This window comes from Chionomys nivalis, chromosome 4 (genome assembly GCF_950005125.1).
Source record: "Chionomys nivalis chromosome 4, mChiNiv1.1, whole genome shotgun sequence".
NCBI lineage: Eukaryota > Metazoa > Chordata > Mammalia > Rodentia > Cricetidae > Chionomys > Chionomys nivalis.
This window is the reverse complement of record NC_080089.1, coordinates 97,060,076-97,069,161: the sequence shown is the minus strand read 5'-3', so window position 1 is coordinate 97,069,161 and position 9,086 is coordinate 97,060,076.

Sequence of the window (9,086 nt, the reverse complement as noted above, 5' to 3'; positions counted from 1 at the left end):
TTCTTTTTTCATTTCATTTTATTTTTTTTTTAAGGCAGAGTCTCACTCATAGCCCAGGCTGGCCTCAAACTTGCCAAGGACTTCACCATTGACTTTTGACCCTCCTGCCTCCATCTCCCAGGTGCTTGCATCACAGACAAGTCTGCCATAGTCAAGGGTCTCTTTGTTCTCTGCATCCTCCTTTAGGAACACACTATTCTCCTCCCCGGAAGAAAATCCTTCTGCTGGTCAGGACAGTCTGCTTCCTCAGCATCTGGTTCATCTGTTGGTTTAATTAGCTCTCTCTGAAGCTATTCTCGGATGCTTGGTCGTCTTTGGCCTCTGTTTATAGCTCAGGATCAGGGAGAGCCAGGGCGCTGATAGGAAATTCTGACAGCATGTAGTGCGATGTGTCAGCTGTGGGTCCCTCTGCACAGTTCTCTAACAGAACAAATCTCACAGTAAATCTCGATGTCAGAATTTAAGGTCGTTCTCTAGGACCGTTAGGATGCTTAGAGAATCTTCTAGTCTCTTGAACAGTCATGCCTGGCTGCCAGTATGCCGGGAGCTGAGAAGAGCTGGTGGCTTTAATATGGGGACATCACCACAGCTCTGTTTCAACCTGCCTCCCGTTCTTGGTTTCGTCTGACATCTCCTGGTGCAGACACCAGGCTTTTCTTCTCCAAAGTCCTTATCTCTGTACTCTGGGAAACCTTTAGTGTGATGCTGGGGGTGGGGGTGGGAGGATGCGGGTGGCTTACTGGCTCTGCTGAGCACTGGGAGAAAGCACCTGGGGACCTGAGAGCTAAAAGAACATTCTCCCTCTCTTTCATCTCCATCCTTAGTTGCAGCCTCTCTGGCAGAGGTGCCGAGCTTGAGGCTTTGCAGTAAGGCGTCAGGCTGCCCAGGAGGGCCAGTCCACCATGGGTAACTGAAGACTTGCTGGACTAGTGTATTTAACCATCTGTGTTACCAGATTAACCTTGTCCAGGCATTTTTTAATTTCTAAAACTCAGTTGCTATCTCTTTTCCTTCCCACCCAATCCCGTAGGATTTATATGTGAATTAAAAACAAAAACAAAAAAACTCTTCTGTCAGATGTAATGGTGAGGACCTTTGGTCCCTGCACATGGGAAGTTGAGGCAGGAGGATTTCAGTTTAAGGCCAGTTTGGACTACAGATTGGGATCTTGTCACCAAACAAAAAGCTTAAATAAGTAAATATCCCTCCATATTTATTTCAAATGGAATTTTAAAACAGCAGACGGTTAGCTCTATGTTCTAACTATCTGATAATTTAGGTTACCTGGGCCTGACTTTTCTTAAGACCTTTTTCTAACAAAGAAGTGAGGACCGGGGAGAGGAAGAAGCCTGGGTTCTTAGACGAGCTTCTGAAGAAGGGAGTCCAGTGAAATTTCCCCAGCCCAAAGAGGAGGCGTACTGAGGTCCAGTCCACCCTACCTGCTTTGCTTTGTTGAGGTGTGTATGGAGGGCAGGGCTTTATGGAGACAAGGGCTCTGTTACCCAACTATCTATGAGCCCCTGTTACTCCTTTAGGCTGCCATCTGAGGTTCAGGACTGACAAAGATTCTTTGCTTGGCCAAACTTTAGTTGGGCTCCTAAATCTTCTCTGGGGACCATTTGTGCCCTGCTTGTGAAATTTAGTTTCAGTGCATGACCTCCCTGGGCTGGTGAGATGGCTCAGTGGACAAAGACACAGATTGCCTAACCTGCAGATCTAAGCTTGACCCTTAGGTCCCCTATGGGAGAAGGAGAGAACTGACTTGTGCAAGCAAGTTGTTATCTGACTTCCACACCCATGCCATGGCACATGCATGCTAAAAATTTTTGTAGATGAATCTTGCTAAGCCAGCTTAGCAGAAAGCCCTCATCCATGGTATCTCTCTGATCACCCTCAATACCTGATTGGGCCTTCATTCTCCTCCTCCATCTCCCAGGTGATGCCTCACTGGGTTAACTTGTCTTCAGCAATAATCCTGTCAGGTCAGCATAGCCCGACTGGCCCCTCACGTAGGATTTTTTCTCCTAGTAATTTTCCATTCTCAAACCCTGACCCTGTTCCTTGACTATAGATTGCCCATTCTGTATTTGGAGTTAAGCCAAATATTTCTGTACTTGAGAGGCTGAAATTGGAGGACTGCCAGGTGACGTCAGATTAGGCTAACAGCAGGGGCGGTGGGGGGGGGGGGAGGCATGACAGAGAAAGACACCATTGCAGTTATCTCTGGACCAGCCACAGTGGCCCTGAAACGAGGTCATGCTTTTTAATAAGCATCATCGAAGAATTTTTTCTTTTTATTAACATTTATTTTTATTTTAGTTTATGTATGTGAATATGTGTTTAGGTGCCCTCAGAGGCCAGAAGATCTCCTGAAACTGGAGTTATAGGTGATTGGGGGCCACCATGTGGGTGTTGAGAACTGTACTCGGGTCCTCTGGGAGAGCAGCAAATGCTCAGGGCCTCCAGGGTGCTGGTCACTTGCAGGCCTATGCTTCCCTCCCTAGGTTAACCCCATTGACAGGAAGGAGCTACTGCCTGCCTGCTGGCACTTGTTCTTGCTATCCAAACATAAAAGTTCCTTTTTGATAACTTATCATTCCTCATGGAGCTGTTAAAAACAAAACCAACATCTCTGAGACTTTTAGAATGCTGGGATGCGGAAGAGCTTGGCGAGCATCCTGTTTCCCTGTACTATTTAATGTCCAGAGCTGGCAGCTCCACGGGGGTTAATTGCTTTGTTCAAAGTCACTGGTGACCTAGCAGCAGAGCTAACAATAGAACTCCCAGGCCTTCCAGCCCTGGTCAGGAGCTGCTGCCCAGCACCACCTGCTGTGTGGGCAGACTGCCAGTCTACAGAGATCGTTACTGTGGTTCTAAACTACCTTATGGCTGAAGCAGAGTTCACTCTTTTACCAATGCCTATTTCATGCGTGATATTAAACATGAGCAATTACACCTCGAGTTTCAGAGAAAGTCTTTAAGGATTAATGGAAGGAGGAAGTTACTTTGCATTTGGGAAATCTAGTGGCAGGCCGGCTGATCTTTATCTTTAGAAAGGGTACAGAGGGAGCCCAGGGGTGAAGCTCAGTACTAGCTTCCCAGAAATGCAAAATAAAGGGAAAGTGGGATGAGGTGGGAAGAGGGAGGAAGGGAGGGAGGGAGGGAGGGAGGGAGGGAGGGAGGGAGGGAGGGAGGGAGGATGCAGAAAAGCGGCAGACAAAACCAAGATGGCTGTCTGTGTTCCAGTACTTCGCAGCGACCCATTCCTCATAGCATATAGCTCAAATGAGAAATTTCTCCCAAAGGCTCCTGTGTAAAATGATGCATTCTCAACTTGGAGCTGTTGGGGTAAAGGCTTTAGAGGTGAGGCCTTGTAAGGTCTTCCTGCCATTGGAGGAATGCCCTTGGAAGGGATAATGGGACTTCAGCCGTGTCCTCTTGTTCCTGCCTGTGCGATGATTTTCTTCGGACACGTGTTCCTACCTTGAGCTACTGATTTGTCACAGGCCTGGAAAGCAATAGTGTCAATGACCATGGACTTCATGAGGCCTCCACATTCAAGAGTCAGAATAAACCTTTCTTCTATAAAGTTGATCATCTTGTGCATTCTGTTGTAAGAGAAAGCTGATTGCAGTATCGGTGTTAAGCTAATCAACACTCCACGTCAGCACGACGGTCACATCAAGAAGAACCAGTCCAACCGGACTGGGTCTGCCCAGGAATGTTCTTCTTTCCCATGAACGAGGAAAGCCACTATCCAGGAGTCTCTGGCACTCATCTTGGAATTTCACGGAGAGAGGCTTGCCAAGACTGGAGCCAACAGTGAGGAACGAAGAAACAGCGAGAAACCGGGTGCAATTGCACCCAGAAAACAGTTGCAGCAGAGGAACAGTACATGGCTTGAAGTCTGGACTGCTCACTCACTCCAGTGATTGCATGCCTCTATTGCCCAAATCAGTCTCCGTTTCACTTCATGTAAGAGAACACAGCTGAAGAGATGGCTTGGCAGTTCAAATTACATACTGTTCTTCCAGGGAACCTGAGTTCAATTCCTGGCGCCCACTTTGGGTGGCTGTAACTCTAGGGGATCAGACACCATGGACACATGCTCTCGTGTACATAAACACACAGAGGTAATTTAAAAAATAATCTTTAAAAAAGAAAATATATCAACCTGGTCTTTCAGGCATTTCTGAGCCCATGATCTTTTCTATAATCAGTGTAAAGAATCTACCAACCACTGGAGGAAGGGGGTGGTTTTAAGACTCTTTTAAATTTATTTATTGAATGAGGAAAAAGAAGTGTCTAAGTTTAGCCTTTTACTTGAATGAAGACGAGACAAAAGGTTTGAGCAGTAGGAATAAGTAGGCTCTTATTTATAAGAAGGCAAGAATTATAAGATTCTTGAATTGTCACTTAACCTTCAGGCAGAAATTCAATAAGGCTACTAGATAGACCATGTGAAAGGCTGAAAGCAGGGGGACTTGGATTCTGCTCGGTATTTGGAAGTATGGTGAAGGGACACTCACATGGTGACTCTGCACCCAAGAGATGGCTACAGCCGAGGGAAAGAGCAAATGTGGCTCACGAAGCAGAGCAGGAGTTGAACTGATACTCGGTACAGTCGAGTTCCAGAATTTACTGTGTATGCTTCAGGGAATACAGGAAGCAGTTGTTGTTGCCAGTTGGTCTGGCTGAAGGGTTGCTCTGTGGCAGTCAAAAGCCGCAGGTGAGTGACCTAGACTGGAAAACCTGTAGGATTGTGAGTTGGAGATGATACAGTGAAGATTTCAAGATGAACAGGACACAGGTTTGTTTGTTTGTTTGTTAAAAGAAAGAAATCCAGAGGAAGAAAACCAACCATCATTGTTTCTCTGTGGTTTCTGCTTCAGTTCCTGCCCTGACTTCCCTCAATGATGAACTGTAACTTTTGGGGAGGTGAGTGCTAAGAGGAAAGAAACCCTTTCCTTCCCCAGGTTGCTTCTGGTTATGGTATTTATCACAGCAACAACAAAAACTAAAATATCCCTTTTAGTTCTTCTGAGTATTCACCCAGTGTAACATGAGAGCTGGGCTTGTTGGGGTTTCTGTCCTGCCCACAGCTGGCAAGCCCCAAAGAAAATCACACAGAGATCTCTATAAGTTATAAAACTGATTGGCCCATTAGCTCAGGCTACTTATTAGCTCTTGTAGCTTATATTAACCCATTATTCTTATCTATGTTAGCCACATGGCTTGGTACCTTTCTCAGCAGGATAGCTCACATCTTACTTCTTCGGTAATCTGGGCAGAACTGCAGAGGGAGCTTCCTGCTTTCCAGAATACTCCTGTTCTCATTGCTCCGCCTCTACTTTCTGTCTGGTTGACCCACCTATACTTCCTGCCTGGCCAATCAGCGTTTTATTTACAGACAATTCTCCTGCACCACTTCCCTCTCTTTTTTTTTCAAACAAAGGAAAATATCCATAGTCCATTTGTTGGGAATGTGGGCATAGTATTCCAGACTACTTCTGGCTTGTTGGGAGCACTGACAATCTTATGGGGACCTAAAGAAAATTTAGAATTATCATCGAGTCCTGACTGGAGTATCCTGTGTATCCTGATGATCTCAGGCAGCAGTCTTGAATATGTTCTGAATGTAGAACTTAGACATCCATTCCTACCGGAGATTTTTCAGGTGGTCTTCCTTGATCAAACCTGATTTTTCTTAGCTCAGAGTGAATCCTCAGCCTCTCATTTCCTGTGGAAACAAAAACAAGTCCTCTTCTCCAAAGTAACATACCTTTTGACTTCAATTTTGAAGTCAAGGTATTTTCAAAATACCTATCTTGGATTGATTTAGCAGTATATATAAGCAAGCATTTTTAACAGCTGTTGCTCCTTCCTCATCATTCAAACAATTCAAAGAGAGCATAATAACATACAGTATTAAGATTCTCTGTAAATTTTCCATCTTTATGCGGCTTTATTTTAACCTCTATTTCTTTTATTTTTACTTTTAACTTTTGGCTTTTTGAGAGAGGTTCTCTGTGTATCTTTATTCTGGAACTCCCTCTGTAGACCAGGATATCCTTGAACTTACAGGTCTGTCTCTGCCTCCCCAGTGCTGGAATTAAAGGTGTCTGTAACCACACCTTGAATTTACAGAGGTCTGTCTGCCTCTGCCTCCCAGACTTTGGGATTAAAGGTGTGTGCTACCACACCTTGAACTCACAGAGATCTGCCTATCTCTGCCTCCTAGGCATTGGGATTAAAGGTGTGTGCTATCACACCTTGAAGTCACAGAGGTCAATCTACCTCTGCCCCTTGAAGTCACAGAGGTCAATCTACCTCTGCCCCTTGAAGTCTCAGAGGTCAATCTCCCTCTGCCTCCCAATGTTGGGATTAAAGGTGTGTACCACCACACCCAACTACTCTCTTTCTTTTTTACTTTCAGAACTTTAACCTTTAGCCTGCATATATTTTTAACAGACTGTAAACAATTTAGAGGTTTTCTTTGTCTTTGAATCTCTCTTTACTATATATCTCTCTTTTTCTGACCACATGAGTTTTTAATTTACCAAGCAATATGGGTAGAATTAAAGTCATGGCTTTGACCGCTGGATCCAGCCCATTCCTTAGCTTTCTGCAATTCCAGCCTCATGGCAGAGGCTTTGGAATTTCCTGCTTCATGGAAATGTCTGCTGGATACCATGGGCCTGTAGGCCGAAGATGGATGCCCCAACGGTACAGAGGAACTTTGGGTGACTGTCCAGGCAGCGAGATGTCTCTGTCATTTCTAGAGTTTGGAAGTTGCTTATTTCTTGTTTGCTTAGGTAATATTATATCCTTCTGGAGTCTTTGATGGAGTTAAAGAATATATAGATAGTTATAGTTTTCCTTAGTTATGATAAAAGATAAAGTAGATGTAAATATTGTAACTGTAATTTTTATTTGATAACTGTTTTGTTATATGTAATTTTGCTATGTTAAAGTTAAAGCCTTCCTTTTTTTTTTTGTTTAAACAGAAAAAGGGGAAATGATGGAGGAAGGCCATTGGTTAATTAATAAAGAAACTGCTTAGCCCTCATAGGTTAGAACATAGGTGGGTGGAGTAAACAGAACAGAATGCTGGGAGGAAGAGGAAGTGAGCTTAGACGCCATGCAGCTGCTCTTCAGGGCAGATGCGATGAAGCAAGCTGCCATGTTTATTGCCACAATTCTATGGCATTTCAAGGTCCCTGCCAGCAAGCAAGCAAGCTGCAGCATTCTGCTCACAAACCACACTCAAGTGCTTCGTAGTCAGACTGCTGGCCTGAAAGAGTCAGAGTTTGCCCCAGCAGGACAGCCCAGAAAACCTGCATTTTAAAATGGCACAGCTTTTTTCCAGCTACGGCTGAAAACCAAAAAGCATGCCTTCAGCTTTTCATCAGCATCATTTAAGTGTTTTGTGGCAGGATCTCTTAAAAGAGCTGCAGGGTTTTGCAGCTAAAGCTGAGTCAGGAAGCCTCTCTTAGATAAGAGCACTTGCTTGCCTCTAGCCAGCAGAGCAGACCCAGGAAATTGCTGCTACCAAGAAAATATGCTTTACTCTATTCTTTCCCAAGCTTTCTCAGGCTTTCTGTGGATGCAGTTATCCATGTGGGTGCCATTCCGTAACATGAATAGAATTTCTGGATTTTATATGATAATCTCATTGTGATTCTATTTATTTTCAACATTGTTTGATTTTATGTGTGTGGGTGTTTTGTCTGCATCTATGTTCATGTACCACATGTATGCAGTGCCTACAGAGTCTAGGAAGAGGGTGTTGGGTCCTCTGAAACTGGAGTACAGACAGTTGAAAGTTGCCATCTGAGTGCTGAGAATTGAACCCAGGTCCTCTGAGAGAACAGCCAATGCTCTTCATCACTAAGCCATCTCTCCAGCCCCGACTGTGAAGTTTTGAAGGATTCACCACATGGTTGTCTCATTAGTTGCTCTGTATAACATTTCTTCTCACCAAGCTCAAGAGTTCTAGTTTCTCCAGATCCCTTGTCAACACTTGCTATTATAACAATACCAATAATAAAAACCTTCCAGCGTGGGGATGTAGTTCAGTGGTATATATATCATTTGCTAGCCTGGCATCCTTGAAGTCTTGGATTCAATCCTCAACACTGGAAAAACAATGACCACCACTGCCACCTAACAGGTAAGAAGGAGGAGCTCTCTGTGGGCCGGCTTTGTGTTTAATGATCACAGATGCTGAATGTCTTTTCATGTGGTTGCGGTCACTTCTTTACGTTCTTTAGGAAAATGTTAGTTCCAGTCCCTTGGTCCTTTTGCTGTTGTGAGAGGATTGCAGAAAGTCTTTCTGGATATAAAATAGATTTGAAACTATTTCCGTCCATGATGTATATGTGGGTTTGTGTTCATGCCACAGTGTGCGAGTGGAGGTTTGGTGACAGCAGTAGACGCTGCTGCTTTGCTTCTGCTGTGGGCTCGGGATCAAACCCACATCATCAGGCTTGTGGGCAAGTGTTCTGACCTGCTGCTGAGCCATCTCCCTAGCCCTGCATCAGCTTTTGAGGCACAGAAGACATTTCATTTTGATGAAGTACAATCGGACTATTTTCCTTATGTTGCGTGTGCTGTTTTGGGCTACATCCAAGAAATCACTGCCAAAACCAATCTCATGAAATTTTCTCCATGTTTTCTTCCACAGTTTTATAATTTTTAGCTATTACATTTAGATCTTAGATCCACTGAGCTAATTTCTGTATGCAGTCTAAGATCAGAGTCCAATTCCTTTTTTTTCCCATTTGTTGACAGGACTGTTCTTTCTCCATCAAGCACCCTCTATAGTAGTTTTTACTCTTGAGGGGCCCACCACCCAGCTCCCAAATAAATTCACACGGAAGATTATTATTACTTATGAATGCCCAGACTTGGCTTATTTCTAGCCAGCTTTTCTTAACTTAAATTATCCCATCTATCTTTTGCCTCTGTGTTTTTACCTTTCTACATTTCTGTATATCTTTTCTTTCTTTCTTATTCCATATCTGGCTGGGTGGTTGGCCCCTTCTTTTCTTGTTCTTTGATTTCCCTCTCCCCTAACAAGGTTT